At 35.7% G+C, this 21,743-nt stretch overlaps 1 long non-coding RNA gene across 2 annotated transcripts; it reads left to right on the plus strand.

Annotated features, from left to right (window-relative positions):
• The first annotated feature begins 332 nt into the window (after positions 1-332).
• Positions 333-11,298, plus strand: LOC144421927 (uncharacterized). 2 transcript variants are annotated; one of them, XR_013475052.1, is made up of 4 exons: positions 333-438; positions 1,042-1,174; positions 2,921-3,051; positions 10,975-11,298. It is a non-coding gene; the product is annotated as an uncharacterized LOC144421927 (long non-coding RNA). The 2 variants fall into 2 exon arrangements; XR_013475051.1 differs by having other exon boundaries at positions 343-443.
• The last annotated feature ends 10,445 nt before the right edge of the window (positions 11,299-21,743 follow it).

Genomic DNA, 21,743 nt, shown 5'->3' on the forward strand with positions numbered 1-21,743 from the left:
GTTCTATTACAATATTTCCAGAATGTAAATTATTTATTTCTGCATGTTGCAATTTCAAGATTGGGAAAAGTGACAATAGCACAGCAACTAAACGCCAGTTCTTTTTTAATGAGCAATTCGAGAGTCCTGCTGCACGCTTACACAAATGTATTTATGTAAACTTTTGTCTGACCAAAGTCAGACAAGCAGTATACAACAATCAACTTTTTCATTACTCAGGGCTAGGCTTTTATTAGTTTTAAAATGCATCCTCATTCTATTATATGACGTCATAATGGATGTTACAAAGCATTTAAATTTTGTTCTTTTAATTCAGATAAAAAGCGATACAGGCAACGTCCGCACATTTACCCACATTACTTGAAAATTATGGAGGATAAAAATCAACTCAAATATCTTCAGAGAAGAGGAGATTGGCACAGATCAAAGGGTTAACAGGTGATGTAAGTTTAGCTTTCTGCTTAGATTGTTTTGTAAATTTTGTAACAGTATTTCATTTCATTTAGAATAACTGAATATTTGAACACATGCTCAAAACATCTGTTCGTGGAACAGCTATCGATGTGCTTGGTTGATTCTATGCTATATTGCTTCCATGACTACCTTGCCTGATGCGAGTAGCGCAGATTATCTATTAACCATTCTCGGTTTTTTAGCAGTGTTTCTTAACATGGGTTCGATCGAACCTCATGGGTTCTGTAGGGCTGTTTAATTGGGTCGACGAAGGTGCTGGTTTGAAACATTTGTATTTCATGGACTTCTTTCTATTCTACCTATATCAAAGTTAGACCTTTATCTCAGGTATCTCTGCTCGATAACCAGCATTGTTTTTTTCGCGTCACCCTCCACCATGAAATTACTTTTTTGTGTTTTTTTCCTAGTTTTGTTTGCATTAATTATATGTTCATTTTGGTGAAAAATGAACTTCTGACTGGCTGACTGATGGAGTATTTGTGTTACAATGTTTTGTAAACATACCTACAGTTTTCTGCAGATATTGCAACTTATAAAATAGCTTAACTATTTGCTGTTATTCAACAGTAATGCAACGACGTCATACTGTATCAATTGAAGACTTTTGCATCCTTTCGAGCTTTCTACAAAATTAACTTTAACCGTTCAATCCAAGAAGCAGTTGACGCGTGGATTGTTCACCTGGAACCAAACTAGTCTGGTAAATTTTTTGATAATGTACACAGTTGTCTTGACGACGACGGTTCACATATGCTTCGGCTATTCGCGTCGTTGACGGGGTAGCAAACGACATGTCGACGGCCTAGGTACGATGGTAAGTAATTACGTAGTTGCAATGAGTAAATGTGGCGAAGATTCAGGAATTCAGTAGCCGCAAAATATCCGATTTTAAGTCATACTTTCAAGCTTCCACAAAAACGTAGTTGCTTCTGCAATTGTTTACATTCTTTAAATGTACATGTCCAATGACGTAAAAAGAAGATTTTCACTAGAATTGGGTTTATGTTTCAATTGTCTCGAACTTGGACAGTTTGCCTTTTGGTGTAAATTTTATAACATGTGTCGCGCTTGTTCGGGTAAGCATTATTCAGTGATCCATGGCCTGAGGATCTTTACAAGAAGATCAAATGCTAACAACCATCGCAATGTCTCTACTCGTGAAACAGCGTTGTCAATGCAAATGTTTCAGACGTGGTGTCCAATTTCAGCCTTTGCCAGTTGTAGTAAATGGTCTGTGGGCTTTTCTGAATACTTTATCGCTGTGCTAGACTTTGCTATTCAAATCTCAATTATATATACATCATCAATCGAAACGAAGACTTGGTCTAATAAAAATAAATCGTACCTGTGTTACCATTGACACTTTATGTAACAAAGGCGTTTCACAAAAAGCAGAGTTAGTAAAATTGTAGGTGGAATCTGGTTATGAAGAATATTGGCATTAAACAACGTGTTTGCGATGGAGTCACGCATACAACATTCAGCTAGAATGTTTAAAAGAGATCAATATATTCCTCGCCTCACTTGCAGGATATTCCGTTGGCCGATATTGAAGCGAATCAATCTATGATTTTAATCGCGGCATAAAATCCCATAGCGCACCCATCGCAACATGAACAAATACGAATTGAAATTCCTCATGGTTGGACTTGATCGAAAATTTGCGTACAAGTATTGACAATAAGACAATTTCAAATTTCATGCATTGTGGTTTATGTGACCATTATAGTCACGTCGTTCAATTTACCGTGTTGCGAGTCGTTTAATAATAGACGAGAATATTTTCCACGAACAGTAAAATTAAATTATTTTACCGTCCTGATGAATATGGTTTTTTGGAGATGAATGGAAATTGCGAAAAGTCACTAAACGAACACGCAGCTCGAATAAGATTCCAAAGTCTTACAAAACAACTTAAAACAAACAACGATTTAATAAATAATCGCGTCAAGGTGCTTTTTCAATTGCAGAAAAGACCGACAGCTATAAACGTCAATATAAAAGCCATGCTTCATATATTCGATTTTTGGAAGATTATATTAATTCTGCAATTTTTAACTGTTCAAATAATTATTCTTCTTGGAAACAGCCATGTGCGTATAAATCACTGCACCGTTCTTTCATCGCACAGTAGTTTTCGAAAGAAACGACATTTGGATGTCACGCCATAATACGAAACATAGTTTAGCCATATATAAAATACGGTACTAAAATTTAAACCTTAAAAAATGTTTGCTCATGGACTCATTGCTTATGAACGCGGCCCGCGGGTTGGGCAGCCCTAAACTTATCTGTTTTTTATTCTACTTCGTTTTCTTTTAGACATATATTCTTTATGCGGTCATAATTTTGCCATTTTTAGCGTCTTTAACCACCTTCAACTGCTAAGATATAAATTTTGCATGATGATTACAACAAAACCTATGAATTGTGTTCTTTTATTCAGATAACAAGCGATTCAGGCCAAGAACGCTCATTTGGAAATATTTCTTAAATAGGTGGAGCGTGAAAAATCGACTCAAAACTAAAATACCTTTAGCGAGAAGAAAACCAGAAATCAAAAGTTTAATGAAAGATGTGAGTTTAGCTTTCAGTGTATATGGTTTTGTAACTTTCGGAAGGATGATGAAGGAAGCTTTTGATCTTTCTCTAGAAACATTAGTAATGTTTCATTTAATTTTGAATACTTGAACACATGCTCATTCTTCTGGTTTTCACGTTGGGATATTCTTTAAATGCAATATTTAAAAATGTTTCCGAGAAGAAGAAAAATTTACATTCGTAGCTAATTATTAGTGGTTAGAGATCTTCGACAACGCGCCCCCAATGAACAAGTCCTGTCACGAACTAAACGATTTGTTTCTGAACCAGTTACTAGTGTTTGATATTAGAGAGCAAGGGGTTCCAGCATATTATCTGTGCCTTAAAGTGCTATGTCCCAATGAAATTCAACTAAGAATCTGTGTAGTTTGTTCAAAACAAAAACAGTCAACACGGTGGAACTTGGAATAGAATCAGGAACATGGCATCGGCTGAAAACAATAAACGAAAACTCAATATTTCATACGGATAGACAACTCAATATATTCTCTATATACACAACTCTCTATATTTCAAATCCATCAGCACGATAAAGATTAAACACATACAAAACCTAATTTAGTATATACATACGTTATGTCCTGACTATACAAGTAACACAACCAAACGAAATATGCTCTGATGTAAATATAATTCAAGTTTTATGACAAAAATATTAAAGCAGTAGTTACTATGTTAGTTTAATATTTGTCTTACACTTGAAAACCTCAGTTCTTACAAGAATTTGTAAATTTACAAATTGGTATTTCCAACAGATACATAACGAGTACCACCAACAATACAGAACCTGTAAACACTGATTCACACCGAATACTAAGAAAGACTGAGACAAGATATTCAACTATTGCGCTTCCAATTTACCAATTATCCTAATTAATCAACAAACTCAAATCATACCATTGTGTAGTGCGTCAGACGCGCCTTCGCAGTTTACGTAAAAATATCAATATTTACCCTGGCCAACATTCGGATGGAACAGTAACAACCTATGATGATTTAAGAATGCATGTTAGTAGGGATTTCAGGATAGGGTTACATGAATATGATTAAGTACTGCTTGTACCGAGCTTTATAGGGTAGATCAGGGTGGTCCGGACCGCGGCCCTAGCACACATTCCTTGCGCCCGTAGAACAATTTTAGCGTGTACTAAACCATTGTTAGATAAGTGTATTTATTGGCAGAATATTTCTGAGTTATTTCTGAACTATTCCAACTGTGATTGGCCTTTTTCCTAATTCCGATGTCGGGATTGATATTTGATAAAATCACGGATTTTCAATGTTGTATCTATAAACGTCAAGACTCTACCAGGATGGAAATGACTTCCCGTGGTCGGTACGAGGAGAATAAATTGTCTTGTGCAGACATGATCAAGCTGATGAGATGAATCGCGCTTCCATCCAGACTTCGTACATGAAGCTCGCCTTAAGTAACTTCTCAATTTTAGAGACGTGACCATGTTACAGCAATGACGAAACGCAGACCTGACTTAGCGCCGCGCAATCCAGTTTTTTTAAGCTGGATCCGGAGTCTCATCTTAGACAGATTTTTTGGTTGTTATTTGACGATACTACTAGACCTAATCACGCTAAAAGTAATGAAATTAGTCGAATATATGAATTCATCATACAATAAGTGTAGAATAAATGAACAAGAAATAGGAAACGTATTTACCTTTCTCCAACAACGTTCAATGACGGGGTCTGGTGTGTTTCCAAGTAATTTCTACCACGAAAAAATATAATTTTAGCGGACATTACAAAATCAAACATGAAGAAAAATGCCAAAAATATCACGATATTTTTCAAGAAGCAAATGGGTAAACTCCCGATGTTTTATCACTTTTGGGTTTTCTCCTACTGCGGCCCGCGAGACATCGCCAAAAGTTATTGCTTCACGCCAACCTCGCAACCTTGGACCACCCTAGGGTAGATCTTATATAACGGATGCTGCAATTAGTAGAAACATAAATTAATATTGTATCGGTAAAAGATGTAGAGAAATCGATCTTCAATACGATTCCAGAAAATCTATGGACACGCATGTAAATTTAGATTCGAATCTTGCTCCATCCAATTCACTAAGACAAGTAATAATTCCACAACGTCTTCATATATATATATCACAAAGTTTGTTTGAGATTAATTGTAATTACTTTAAGCCACATATCATGTATTTGAAAGATTGTCAATTATATCTACCCGTTCCGTTTTTTTTATAATGTGAAAAATTCTAATTTTACGGGCATTCAGCGAATGCGAGTATCGGCTTTTCTAATCTTATTTCTCATCATTCTATTGCTAGGACATCGGTGCCGTATGCGATGCAATCACGAGAAAAAAAAAGCGTATACATTGTGTTATTTTTATCTCATATAACATTCGAGACACGCGAAAGATAACTCCTTTAACCTTATTTCTTGACACGTGTGGATACCAAGAGATAACCACAAAATACTTGTAAGAGAATGATAACAGAAACAAAATATGTGGATAATAAAATATGTGAGTTTAACTGTCTTTGACTTGACAAATACTGGCACTATGATCTTCAAACCTCCCTTTCATACAGCCCATTCATCAGAAATTGAACAAATGTAAAGGTTGTGCATGTGGGATAAGTAGTTTGAAGTAAGGTTTCCCACTACGGTTACGAGTTACGAGCTAACTAAAGTCGTATCCTGTCCTTTGGTATCCAAATTATTGTCTTCAATTTATGCACCAACAAGAAACTTTGAAAAAAACTTTGTTATCAGTCTGAAACACATCTGATGTTGACATCAGTGTTAACAGTTTTAGTACTTCAGTATTAGTGTTAATAATAAATTGACTATTTTTGACAAGGACTCAAAGAACAGCCGCGAGTATGCTAGGATACAAAATAAGACAATGATAAATATAACATTGCATATATTAGAGCAATCCTCAAAACCTATTCGGGTAATATATGAATAAACCTAACAGTATTCTAAGTATCAAATTTCCACCTGATAATCATTTTGCAACGTATGGCATGAGTCAAACGCGAAATAGGAAAACCCATCATTAATAAAACATATATTTGCACAGCAGACTCCCTGATCCGCATTGTGCGACGTGCATCTACCTCGTGGCAACAAAATTTCAAATTTTCTAGCGATGGGGTGAGTCATTTATTCGCCACAGTAAAAGGAGAGACGTTGACTAACTTTACAGTGCTTAAATTATAGGGCGGTTCCATAAAATGGGCAATAAAACATTTCGTACATACCGGCCCCGGAAATTATATGAAATGAGTTGATGAAATGAATGACGGAGAGAAATATTAAAAAAAAATGTTTACTCAACTTCCAAAAACAATTGGAGTTAAAAATACGGAAACAAAACCTATGAAGATAACGAAATTGTCAATTTGTATGTGTGGTGTGGATGCTATATATGCAATGTGTATTTTGTGCGTAAATGTACTCAACAAGGTTCAAGTAGGCCAGGGGTGGGCAACCTTTTTCGGCTCGCGTGCCAAAATCGGCTAAATTTAACAACAAAATTCTTTCGCGTGCCGACCAAAATTAAAAACAATGCTTTGCTACTTCCAAAGCAAAAATACATAATAATAAACCTTTCAAACATGTAGGCCTACAGACGGATTCACTATTCGGATATATTATCAGTTCGACAAATAGATTTGATTACTTTTCTTATTCTATCTCAGTGAGACTTCTGCTGCTGCATTACCGCTGATAGAGATTTTACATTGGGTTTATATTTTGTAACTTTCAAAGAAATATACGAACTACTGGTTTCAACGTCCAGGCTACTCCTGTTACGAGACGACTTATTACAATTCCAATCATAACTGAGAACAAAGATTCACAAGCATATGCAGATGATGTAGAGCAGTGGTCGGAAAACTTTATGTACTTGCGGGCCAAATATACACATTCCCTGTAGCGCGCAGGCCGCAAAATTTCCGCTTTCGAACAAGCGCTAGATTGAATTTCAAATTGTGGCGCATTCACACCTTCTATTATTGCGTTAAAAGCCTGCTACTATGAGATGTGTATGTGCCGTTTCTTAATATATATATATTATTCAACAACATATTGTTTTTATTTACTTGTTATTACTTTGGGATCAATTTTTGTTTCATTTAATAAATGTCGGGTTGTTCCAGGGCCGCAACAAATTAGCTCGCGGGCCGCATTTGGCCCTCAGTTTACCGACCCCTGTTGTAGAATAGTGCATTGCAAAGTTTTCAAGTTTTAAAAAAATTCTCGGGAATGGCATCCCAATCATGTAATAGTTCGTTTTCTGCACTTCTCTCTTGTATTCCCTTTCCTAATAGCTTATATTTCTTTCGAAATCAAGTTATAACAGTAAGTTAGCAAGTAACTCTAACCAACATGAGCTGCACCACTTCATAAATCAATCAGAAATATATATTACGTAACAATGTAGCCAAACGTTGTGTTAATTCCGACAAAATTCGTCGAGAGCTCAGTTGCTACGCCATGATTTATATATTTCTTTGAAGCCATGAAAAGACAAAAAGAACTTAAATAAATAACAGATTGTTAACAAACGATAATGAATAAACGAACACCGAGTTTTATCAGATAATTCAGTCTCGAAACTTTTTATCTGAAATAAGACGATCTCGTTTCTGAGGCCTCGCTCGCATGCCGAATAAATGGGCTCGCGTGCCAAGGTTGGCACGCGTGCCAAAGGTTGCCCACCCTTGAAGTAGGCAGAACTCCAATCTCCAATTTAAGTCATACGTTCAAGCTTCCACAAAAACGTAGTTGCTTCTGCAATGGTTTACATTTTTCAAGTTTTTTTGTCCAATGACGTAAAAAAAGAAGATTTTCACTAGAATCAAGTTTATGTTTCAATTGTTTCGAACTTGGTCAGTTTGGTTTTTGGTGTAGATTTCCTAACATGTGTCGCGCTTGTTCGGGTAAGCAGCATTCAGTGATCCATGGCCTGAGGATCTTTACAAGAAGATCAAATGCTAACAATCATCGCAATGCCTCTATTCGTACAAACAGCGTTGCCAATGCAAATGTTTCAGACGTGGTGTCCAGTTTCAGCTTTTGCCAGTTGTAGTGAAGGATCCATTGGGCTTTTCTGAATAAGTTATCGCTGTTGTAGACTCTGCTAGTCAAATCTCAATTATATATACATCATGAATCGAAACAAAAACTTGGTCTAATAAATATAAACCATACCCGTGTTAGCACTGACACTTTATGAAACAAAGGCGTTTCGCAAGATACAGAAGTAGTAATATTATCGGTGAAATTCGGTTACGACGAATATTGGCGTTGAACAACATGTTTGTGATCGAGTCACGCATACCACATTCAGCTAGAATGCTTAAAAGAGATCAATACATGCATTACTTACACGATATTCCGTTGGCCGATATTGAAGCGAATCAAGCTGTGGTTTTAATCGCGTCGGATAATTCCATAGCGCACTTCCAGCATTTTGCGTGGAGTGGGTCGACAACATGAACCAATAGGAATTGAAACTCGTCTTGGTTGGACTTGGTCGAAAATTTGCGAACAAGTTTTGACAATGAGACAATTTTCAATTTTGATGCATTGTGGTTTACGTGACCATTTAACCATGCTACAAGAACAAATCGGAAAAAGCTGGTCCAGTGAATCTGTAGGCACGGCGTACGATTTGTCGCTCAGTGAGTCGTTTAAAAATGGACGAGAATATATTTTCACGAACAGTAAAATTAAAATATTTTACCGTCCTGATGAATTTGATTTTATTGGGAGGAATGAGAATCACGAAAACTAAAACGAACACGCAGCTCGTATAAAAAGTCTTACGAAACAGCCTAAAAAAACAACGATTTTATAAAAAATCGCATCGGAGTGATAAAGACAGACAGCTATAAACGTCAATATGATAGTCATGCTTCATATACTCGATTTTTCGAAAATGATATTAATTCTGCAATTTTTAACTGTTAAAATAATTGTTTTTGTTGAAAACAGCCATGTGCGTATAAATTATTGTTCCGTTCTTTCGGAGATGTTGATTCATCATATGTGGCTAATTTTTGTTGCATAACGAGAGTTACGTACGACAGCGGAAATAAATTTCCTAGTAGCGCAATATCGATATGGACTTTTAAGTTGATTTACTTACTTTGAATGGGTTTCGAATTCTAAATCAGATTCCACGTGAGATATACGTTCATCGTGTCGCCACAAGTATTGATTTAGATATCGAGAGACTTACTGCGAAAAGTGCTTGAGCTTGAACTGTTGGAGGGGAAAGGGATTGCTTCATACTTGAACACCACGGGTTCACAGGTTTTGTTACAAATAGAAAAGCCCTACTGTTGTAAGTTCGATATCTGATGCTTGATATGACGAATTCAACAATAAGAGACTGAAGTCTTGATCAAAGTGGAGTAATTCTATAATTTTTCGAAATATTTCAATTCCTCGTCAATTCAAAGATGTTGAATGTAAATATTCCCTGTACAAATTTGGAATATTCTGTCAAATATACTTGAAGCATTCCAAGAAAATTGCCAGAATCGTTCTACTTGAAGCTGATTCTGCGCAAAATCCAACTGATTACTGCACTAGATGAATGGATATTCCTAAGTTTTTATAGAATTCTGACAGATGGCTAGTTGGACCAGATTTTTTGCGATTGACTGGGCGAAGCAAACCGAAGCTATTTGCAATTAGTTTTGGAAAAGAGGACAAAAGAATACAGACAAAAACTTTGATGACTCGATGTTGAGTTGCGGAAAAAGAACCGAACCTTGGAAGGAAAAATTCTGACACTAGTTTTGGACCCTACTCGACCCGCGTCAGGTTTCTGCCTCATTGATGGATGACTTCCTGTGAATATTCATGGGGGTGGCTTTGTCGGCAGTCCGCGTGGTTATAAGTTTCAGTTTAGTTCGAGTTGGGGAAAATATTCGAATATCCTATCGAATATTAGAATAACAGTTTACTGTTCTAATATCTGTTACCACAACACGTGGCCTGGACACGGCACGTCGTTTGTACGTCGCCGAATTAAACGCTTGGACAGCACATCGTACGAGACACGAGAATCAGCATACACTTCTGGCTAACGGACAATGGCGTCAGAATTGAGTGTTATATTTGCGGTATAATATTTTTATTTATTTCCAGTGGATATGATATTATTTCAATTCCTCGATGAGCATAATGTCGCCCTAATGTTGCATAATTTTCTAATTATTCAGTTGGTCGTTTTATAAAATTGGAAACATTAATACAAGTTCTTAATGAAGTAACATTGAGTCAATCTTATCAGAAATTTTCACCGATCCGCAGTGACGACATTTCATGAGGTATATTTAATGCAAAAACATGGATGTGACAGGAAAATACAACGAATCCCGAGGCCAGTAGCAAAGATATTGTCTACTTTTTCATTTTAAAGTGACGATAAGGAAGATCAAAGCCGACGCGAAATATAATAATCAAAATAAAGTTAATTTGGAGACAGGGATTTCAAATTAATTTCTATAATTTCCCTGGCGTCTCGTCGACAATAATCGCACAGTAGTTTTCGAATTTGTCAAACAGAACGCGCAGTTCCGCAATAAATTAAAACAAATTAAACATCGATATCTACCAGATCGCAAGACTTGATACACGCATGATTAAAAGAACCGACATTTGTATGTGGATGGCCGAAACAATCACGCCATAATCACGAAACATACTTCAGCCTATCTAAAATATGGTACTAAAATTTAAACATTATCTGTTTTGTTATGCTACTTCGTTTTCTTCTAGATATATATTCTATATGCGGGTATAATTTTGCCGTTTTGGCGTCTCTATCCACCTTTAACTGCTAAGACAGAGGTTTTGTATGATGTCATAATTGTGGACCTTTATTCAGAAAACAAGCGATTCAGGCCAAGAACGCTCATTTACAAACATTCCTGAAAATGTGGAGCATAAGAAATTGACTTAAAACTCAAATACCTTTAGAGAGAAGAAAACCAGTAATCAAAAGGTTAGTGGGAGATGTGAGTTTAGCTTTCTGTGTAGATGGTTTTGTAAATTTCGGAAGGGTGATAATTGAAGCAATAGGTATTTTTCATTTCATTTTGAATACTTGAACACATGCTCATTCTCCTGGCTTTGACGTTAGGATATTCTTAAAATGCAATATATTTTTCAAAATGTTCTCGGCTTTTCAAAAGAAAAGAAAAAGTTTACATTCGTAGCTAAATATTAGTGGTTGAAGGTCTTCGACAACGCACCCCCAATAAACAAGTCTTGTCACGAACAAAACGATTTGTTTCTGAACCAGTTACTAGTGTTTGATATTAGAGAGCAAGGGGTTCCGGCATATTATCTGTGCCGTAAAGTGCTATGTCCCAATGAAACTCAACTAAAAATCTGTGTAGTTTGTTCAAAACAGTCAACACGATGGAACTGGGAATGAAATCAGGATCATGGCATCTGCCGAAAACAATGAACATAAACTAAATATTTTATACGGCAAGACAACCCAATTTTTTTCTGTATTATAATATCACAACTTTCAGCATTTGAAATCAATCAGAACGATATAGATTAAAAACATACAAAATTCAACAGTATATACATACCTAATGTTTTGACTCTACAAGTAACACAATCAAACGAAATATGCCTTGGATTAAATAAAATCCAAGTTTTATGAATAAAATATTAAAGCAGTAGTTACTGCGCTAAGTTGACTGTAATACTGCCCTACATTATATTTGTATTAGACTTGAGAACATCAATTCTTACAAGAATTTGTAAACTCACAAATTGTCATTTCCAACAGATCTATAGCGAGTACTACCAACAATACAGAACCTGTAAACACTGATTCACACTGAATACTGCGCTAGACTGAGACAAGACATCCAACCATTGCGCTTCTAATTTACCAATTATCATAATTAATCAACAAACTCACAACATACCATTGTGTAATGCGTCAAACGCGTCTTCGTAGTGTACGTAAAAACGTCAAATTTGCCCTGGCCAACTTTCGGGTGGAACAGTAATAACCTTCGATGATTTAGGAATGTATGTTAGTATGAATTTCAAGATAGCGGTTAACTTATTATGATTAGGCATTGCTTTTACCGAGCTTTATAGGGTAGATCAGGGTGGTTCACACCGCGGCCCGAGAACACATTCCTTGCGCCCCGCAGAACAATTTTAGCGTGTACTAAACCATTGGTAGATATGTGTATTTATTGGCAGAATATTTTTGAGTTATTTTTAAACTATTCCAACTGGGATTGGCCTTTTTCCTAATCCCGATGTCGAGATTGATGTTTGGTAAAATCGCGGAATTTCAATGTTGTATCTATAAACGTCAAGACTATGCCAGGATGGAAATGATCGATATAAGAGACATGACCAAGCCGATGAGATGAATCGCGCTTTCATCTAAACTTCGTACATTAATCTCGCCTTGAGTAACTTCTCAATTTGAGAGACGTTTTGAGCATTTATTTTAGTAAAAACACTCCTCTATTTTCAAGCGTTGGCCATGTGACAGCAATGACGAAACGTAGACCAGACTTAGTGGTTGTTCTGTTTTTCGTTGACGTTACCACCAGACCTTGTCACGCTAAAAGTAATAAAATTAATCAAATAAATGAATTCATCATACAATAAGTGTAGAATAAGTTACCAAGAAAGTAGAAACGTATTTCCTTCTCCACAACAACGTTCAATGACAATGTTTGGTGTGTTTCCAAGTAATATCTACCACGGACGAATATAATTTTGAGCGACATTAAAAAATCAAACATGGGGAAAGATGCCAAAAATTCAACGATACTTCTCAAGAAGCAAATGGGTAAACTCGCGATGTTTTATCACTCTTGGGTTTTCTTCTACTGTGGCCCGCGAGACATCGTCAAAAGTTTTTGCGTCCCACCAACCTCGCAACCTTGGACCACCCTAGGGTAGATCTTATATTACGGATGCTGCAATTTGTAAGAACGTAAATGAATAATGCCTCGGTGAAAGATGTAGAGAAATCGATTCCCAATACGATTCCAGAAAATCTGTGGATTCGACACGCATGTAAATTTAGATTCGAATCTCGCTCCATCCCATTCACTAAGACAAGTGATAACTTCTTCATATATATAAATCACAGCGTTGGTTTGGGATCAAATGTCTTTACTTTGGGCCACATACCATGTATTTAGAAGATTGTCAATCATATCTACCCGTTCCTTATTTTTTATAATGTAAAAAATTCTAATTGTACAGGCATTCAGTGAATGCGAGTATCGGCTTTTCTAATCTTGTTTCTCCGCATTCAACAATACAGAACCTGTAAACACTGATTCACACTGAATACTGCGCTAGACTGAGACAAGACATCCAACCATTGCGCTTCTAATTTACCAATTATCATAATTAATCAACAAACTCACAACATACCATTGTGTAATGCGACAGAGCTTCATTATGTCGCGCATATAAGTAGAATTGGATATGCACACTTTCACTTTTCACTCCTTGATCATCAGGGTGACCAGATCTCCAACTTCAAAGTTGCGTTGAATCTTGAGTCGGCACTGTAATTGGGGAAGATATTCGTTTGTCAAGCGATGACAAAATAAATCATGTAATCACTGAACATGTCTGTATTCCTCTTCTGTATTCATGTGCTCGATGAACAAATCAGGTGACAAAGACGGTTCTAATCTATTTATCAAAATTGAGTTTGGAGAAAAGGGCATTCAAGTCTTTCGGATCGTCGCACGGTGGTGTGAGTGGACTTTATTTTTTGACGCGTGTGGATTCCAAGAAATTCCTTCAACGAGAATGATAATAGCAACAAAATGTGGGGATAATAAATAATGTGAGTTCAGCTTTCTGTGACTACTCAAATACTGGCTATGTGATCTTCAAATCTTCCTTTCGTATTAGCCGATTCTTCAGGACTCTAGCAAATGCAATATTTGTGCATACTCTACATCTTTCTATCTGCTTCTACCTAGTTACTTCTCAGTGGTGTCGATTTGAAACCGGAAAAGTCACAACCGTTGGTTACAGGGAAATTAATGAGTAAACCAGCGTTATGTTGCTTTAGTCAAATGTAAGTTGTATGTTCTTGAAGTTGTGGGCAACAGTTATAAATATACCACTGCCTGTTTCGAGTTTACAGCTATCATCAGTTTTGTGCGAATCGGTTCTATTACAATATTTCCAGGATGTAAATTATTTATTTCTGCATGTTGCAATTTCAAGATTGGGAAAAGTGACAATAGCACAGCAACTAAACGCCAGTTCTTTTTTAATGAGCAATTCGAGAGTCCTGCTGCACGCTTACACAAATGTATTTCTGTAACTTTTGTCTGACCAAAGTCAGACAAGCAGTTTACAACAATCAACTTTTTTATTATTCAGGGCTAGGCTTTTATTAGTTTTAAAATGCATCCTCATTCTATTTTATGACGTCATAATGGATGTTACAAAGCATTTAAATTTTGCTCTTTTAATTCAGATAAAAAGCGATACAGGCAACGTCCGCACATTTACCCACATTACTTGAAAATTATGGAGGATAAAAATCAACTCAAATATCTTCAGAGAAGAGGAGATTGGCAGAGTTCAAAGGGTTAAATATAAGCTATCACTCATTAAATCGCGATTGCTGTCATTGACATTCTTTGTGCCAATTTCCTTTCAATCCAATGGTTAAGTGACTGAATTTACTTACGGATGTTTCAAGTCATCTTCAGCTGTGAAAAATGTCACAAGCGTACGTGCTATACGTTGGTACTTCTTCGTATTTAAATGTTCATTATTACTGTATCATTCTTGTTTACCTGGCCAGTCCAATATGACGTCATAATGAATATAAACACTGTTTTCATAACTTATAATTTGATTGCGGATAGTAACCGATACAGGCGATTCCCTGCTCGTCTATCTATGTATGCTGACCAACGTAGAATGTAGATTTGAATAACGGTGTTTCAATTCATTGATGGAAGAGGAGATTCTGACTACAACGATTAGGAGCAGAATAATGACATACGTAAGTTTTTGATACGTACGATATCTTCCACAATAACCCTGTTTAAAGAATCTTTTTATCCACAATAAAAAGCAATCATATATTAACGTTATGTTTTGTTCAAAATCAAATAATTGACTAAAAATACTCATTCCTGTAGCTTTCAGATACTGGTATTTTCCCAAATGCATTACTTTCCAATTTGAAGTAGTCCCGAAATCTAGTCACAACATAAGAGTTATTTTTGATTTTATTTTCCGTATATAGTCAGTAATCTTCTCGTCATTTTATGAAATTATATCATACTCCGAGCTCACTCACTCATTCATGCACACTTGATTACATCGCGAGCGAACACGGTTCTTCTTGTTTTGATAACATTTAAGAATGAGTTAACCTTCTACTTTCCTGGCTTACGTGAATGGAGACCATTGTCAACGTGCCCCATGCCCTGTCCCAGCCAAATCGATTTATTGTCAACTATATTCAGTTTTCAAGCAACTCGACTCGCAGCGATAAAGTGCCCATTTCGCTTTCTGTGCCTCAAAGTTTTGCCGCAATTGAATCCAATTTGAAATCGGTTTAATTCTTTCATAATAATTAATACGATGGTACTTGAAACAAAATCGGGAACATAACCTACAGAAAACAATGAACAAACTGAATATAACATGCGGATATCCTAACAAATCTTACAGTAGTGTACAGTGGCAATTAAAATTTACAAATATCAGCACATAACTAAATGCATAAAATTATATATAAATTACTTTATTTGAGACTGATTAGATACATACCACATGTTTTAGATCCCCAGGTGACACTATCCAATAAATTTTAATCTAAAGTGAACTCAATGTAACTTGCATGTCTAAAATATAGAAGCAGCTGTTATTTACCTAGTATAACTATAATACAGCCCTAACCTACAGTCAAAATTATATTTTAATTACAATCGGGCATCTCGCATTCAACCCCGATTCTAACTTCAATCCAAATTTGTATTTTTAACTGCAAAATTGAGAATACTAAAACCAATACCAAACATCAGAAACGTCTGGGAAGACTCTAACTAACAATGAACATTAAGCTAGACACTGACAATGCATCCGAGCTGCTTGCTATCAATTTGCTAATTACAGTGATTAATCGAAACACTGTCGAAATACTGCTATGGGACACTGCGTCAGATGATTTTCGTCGACTGCGTATCGTCATCAGATTCAGAACTGAACTGAGTCCTTATAGGAGAGCTGTCGTTCAACATAACTGTGTCTAAATAACAAGTTCAAACTATTACACTTAACGAACTAGTGTAATGAAAGACATCAGTTAGCACATAATTATTTGAATCTTATATCGAGACCCTGAAACTAATGGGAAAATGCGAGATTTGAGACAAACACCACGCCAAGATTTAAAATAACAAATTAGCAATCATTCATCAAGTTAGGGTTATAAATGATTTAAAAATTTTAATTTCCGTAGTAATCAGCATTCATAACCCCAAGCCAAACCTTAACTGAATAAATACTTTCTTTAAGTTAGAGCGGTGGCAGCGTTGTTTTTTGGCGCAGGATTTGAAAAAAAAATCCAAACGTTTCACATAAAAGTTACTCAATGTTGGGTTTCTTTATTTTTGAATGAGGGACTAAGTTTGCCCTTAGTTATACTTTGCTCTGTGGAGGTTAATTAAAAAACAGACAGACTTTACTAGAGACTCCGAGAACATTTGGAACAATCTTTTGTGGAGTACGATTTTAAACTCTGCTCATATTGCGTGTCACCTGCTATTTCTCATTTGCATGTCCGGGTTCGGAGAAATATTTTACGACAGGCGCATCTATGACTAAACAAGACCGCAACCGACGACTGTGAGCAGCAATGAGGCAATTCCTGAACCTGCAAAACGCGGTTGAAACTCGTTCCATGCGGCAAAAAATCACTTTCATCTTTTAGTACTTTTGTCTGTTCAGTTGACCTACCGACGCACATAAAAGTTTATATCAAGAAACATAGTAAAACAATAATACGCTTTAATAATACGATACCTATACTCGTTTCTTGATATTGAAGAAAAATGTTCGATTCCTCTTTCATTGCAAACTCTGTTTCATCAAATTTTCATTAATTCTGGATGGTGACAATAAATAAAATGAAATTAGTGGTCGTCGTTATCCTAACTTTGAGATCATCTTTTGAGTAAGTTCTCGTGACTTTGCTTTGAGCAAATTTACAATGAAAACGTGTCAGTGTTATGGACGTGTTATATTGCCAGCATTAGTTGCAGGATAGGCTATCACTTACTAAATCGCGATTGCTCTCATTAACATTGTTTGTGCCAAGTTCTTTTAACCCAACGTTTCAGTGACTAAATTTATTTACGCATGTTGTAAGGAATCCTAAGCTGTGAAAAATACCAATAGCGTGGGTCCTAAACGTTGGTACCTTTTGGTATTTAATCTTGCATCATTATTTCATCCGTCTTTGTTTCTCAGGCCGGTTTGCGATTTAGTATGACGTCATAATGAATATAAACACTATTTTGTTGAATCTAATTTGGCTGTTCGTCTATCTACGTTTGCTGACAAGTATAGAATGTAGAATTGTATAAAGGTGTTTAAATGCAGTTGAAACTCTTGCCGTGTAGTGGGCTTAAGCCTGTGGTAGTCGAAACTGCGCGAGGTTAGAATTTCTCTAATATTACAAATTACATACTTTTTTGAAAGATCTTTATAATAGAATTCCTACATAAAATGTTTAACATACGTAAATATTTGTAAAAATTATTTTCAACACGTCAAGAAAGTTTCAGTCAAGATATTTATTTTAATTGAATATTATGAGTTGTTCGGTCTTGTTGCAGGTATTTCTCGAGCGTGAGAATCTTTAATCTTACATACATTCAGAAAACGCGAGTGCGCTTCAAAAAATCGAGTCAGTTGTATGGTCGTGTTATATTGTTAGAATCAGTTACATCACTTACTAAATCGTGTTTGCTGTCATTGACATTCCAAAGGTCCTAAACGCCTGTACTTTTGTAATATTTAAACTTTTGTAATCATTTTATTCCTTTTTATTCACCAGGCTGGCCATCGGTTCAGTATGACGTCAAAATTAATAGAAACATTATTTATGGAGTTATAATTTGATTGTTGATAAAAACCGATACAGACGAATACTTGCCGTTCGCTGACCAATGTGGTGGGTAGAATCGTGTGGAATGTTTCAATTCATTGATAGAAGAGGAGATTCTGACTACAAAGATTTAGAGAAGATTAATGTGAGGCGTAAGTTTTTGGGGTGTAATATTTTTTGGGGATATAACGCTGTTGAGGAACCTTCTGATTCACATATCAACGTAATGTTTTGCTCAAAATCAAATTATTGAATAAAATCACTCTATAGCTTGTAGATTCTGATATTTGTTCAAAATCAAATTATTGACTAAAAATACTCCTGTCTGTAGCTTTCAGATACTGGTATTTTTCCAAATGCATTACTCTCCAATTTGAAGTAGTCCCGAAATCTAGTCACAACATAAGAATTATTTTTGATTTTATTTTCCGTATAGTCAGTAATCTTCTCGTCATTTTATGAAATTATATAATACTCCGAAATGAGCTTACTCACTCATTCATCCACACTTGATTACATCGCGAGCGAACACGGTTCTCCTTGTTTTGATAACATTTAAGAATGAGTTAATTTTCTACTTTCCTGGCTCACGTGAATGGAGATCAGAGACCATTGTCAACGTGCCCCACGCCCTGTCCCAGCCAAATCGATTTATTGTCAACTATATTCAGTTTTCAAGCAACTCGACTCACAGCGATAAAGTGCCCATCTCGCTTTCTGTGCCTCAAAGTTTTGCCGCAATTGAATCCAATTTGAAATCGGTTTAATTCTTTCATAACAATTAATACGATGGTACTTGAAACAAAATCAGGAACATCGACATCTCGAACGTAACCTACAGAAAACAATGAACAAATTGAATATATCATGCGGATATCCAAACAAATCTTACAGTAGTGTACAGTGGCAATTAAAATTTACAAATATCAGCACATAACTAAATGCATAAAATTATATATACATTACTTTATTTGAGACTGATTAGATACATACCACATGTTTTAGATCCCCAGGTGACACTATCCAATAAAGTTTAATCTAAAGTGAACTCAATGTAACTTGCATGACTAAAATATAAAAGCAGCTGTTATTTACCTAGTATAACTATAATACAGCCCTAACCTACAGTCAAAAATTATATTTTAATTACAATCGGGCATCTCGCATTCAACCCCGATTCTAACTTCAATCTAAATTGGTATTTTTAACTGCAAAATTGAGAATACTAAAACCAATACTAAACATCAGAAACGTCTCGGAAGACTCTAACTAACAATGAACATTAAGCTAGACACTGACAATGCATCCGAGCTGCTTGCTATCAATTTGCTAATTACAGTGATTAATCGAAACAGTGTCGAAATACTGCTATGGGACACTGCGTCAGATGATTTTCGTCGACTGCGTATCGTCATCAGATTCAGAACTGAACTGAGTCCTTATAGGAGAGCTGTCGTTCAACATAACTGTGTCTAAATAACAAGTTCAAACTATTACACTTAACGAACTAGTGTAATGAAAGACATCAGTTAGCACATAATTATTTGAATCTTTTATACCGAGACCCTGAAACTAATGGGAAAATGCGAGATTTGAGACAAACACCACGCCCAGATTTAAAATAACAAATTAGCAATCATTCATAAAGTTAGGGTTATAAATGATTTAAAAATAATAATTTCCGTAGTAATCAGCATTCATAACCCCAAGCCAAACCTTAACTGAATAAATGCTTTCTTTAAGTTAGAGCGGTGGCAGCGTTGTTTTTTGGCGCAGGATTTGAAAAAAAAATCCAAACGTTTCGCATAAAAGTTACTCAATGTTGGGTTTCTTTATTTTTGAATGAGGGACTAAGTTTGCCCTTAGTTATACTTTGCTCTGTGGAGGATAATTAAAAAACAGACAGACTTTACTAGAGACTCCGAGAACATTTGGAACAATCTTTTGTGGAGTACGATTTTAAACTCTGCTCATATTGCGTGTCACCTGCTATTTCTCATTTGCATGTCCGGGTTCGGAGAAATATTTTACGACAGGCGCATCTATGACTAAACAAGACCGCAACCGACGACTGTGAGCAGCAATGAGGCAATTCCTGAACCTGCAAAACGCGGTTGAAACTCGTTCCATGCGGCAAAAAATCACTTTCATCTTTTAGTACTTTTGTCTGTTCAGTTGACCTACCGACGCACATAAAAGTTTATATCAAGAAACATAGTAAAACAATAATACGCTTTAATAATACGATACCTATACTCGTTTCTTGATATTGAAGAAAAATGTTCGATTCCTCTTTCATTGCAAACTCTGTTTCATCAAATTTTTAATAATTCTGGATGATGACAATAAATAAAATGAAATTAGTGGTCGTCGTTATCCTAACTTTGAGATCATCTTTTGAGTAAGTTCTCGTGACTTTGCTTTGAGCAAATTTACAATGAAAACGTGTCAGTGTTATGGACGTGTTATATTGCCAGCATTAGTTGCAGGATAGGCTATCACTTACTAAATCGCGATTGCTCTCATTAACATTGTTTGTGCCAAGTTCTTTTAACCCAACGTTTCAGTGACTAAATTTATTTACGCATGTTATAAGTTATCCTAAGCCGTGAAAAATGCTAATAGCGTGGGTCCTAAACGTTGGTACCTTTTGGTATTTAATCTTGCATCGTTATTTCATCCGTCTTTGTATCTCAGGCCGGTTTGCGATTTAGTATGACGTCATAATGAATATAAACACTGTTTTAATGAATCTAATTTGGCTGTTGGTCTGTCTACGTTTGCTGACAAGTATAGAATGTAGAATTGTATAAAGGTGTTTAAATGCAGTTGAAACTCTTGCCGTGTAGTGGGCTTAAGCCTGTGGTAGTCGAAACTGCGCGAGGTAGAAATTCTCTAATATTACAAATTACATACTTTTTTGAAAGATCTTTATAATAGAATTCCTACATAAAATGTTTAACATACTTAAATTTTTGTAAAAATTCTTTTCAACACGTCAAGAAAGTTTCAGTCAAGATATTTATTTTAATTGAATATTATGAGTTGTTCGGTCTTGTTGCAGGTATTTCTCGAGCGTGAGAATCTTTAATCTTACATACATTCAGAAAACGCGAGTGCGCTTCATAAAATCGAGTCAGTTGTATGGTCGTGTTATATTGTTAGAATCAGTTATATCACTTACTAAATCGTGTTTGCTGTCATTGACATTCCAAAGGTCCTAAACGCCCGTACTTTTTTAATATTTGAACTTTTGTAATCATTTTATCCTTTTTTATTCACCAGGCTGTCCATCGGTTCAGTATGACGTCAAAATTATTAGAAACATTATTTATGGAGTTATAATTTGATTGTTGATAAAAACCGATACAGCCGAATACTTACCGTTCGCTGACCAATGTGGTGTGTAGAATCGTGTGGAATGTTCCAATTCATTGATAGAAGAGGAGATTCTGACTACAAAGATTTAGAGAAGATTAATGAGAGGCGTAAGTTTT

The sequence above is a fragment of the Styela clava genome, chromosome 4 (assembly GCF_964204865.1).
Source record: "Styela clava chromosome 4, kaStyClav1.hap1.2, whole genome shotgun sequence".
Lineage (NCBI taxonomy): Eukaryota > Metazoa > Chordata > Ascidiacea > Stolidobranchia > Styelidae > Styela > Styela clava.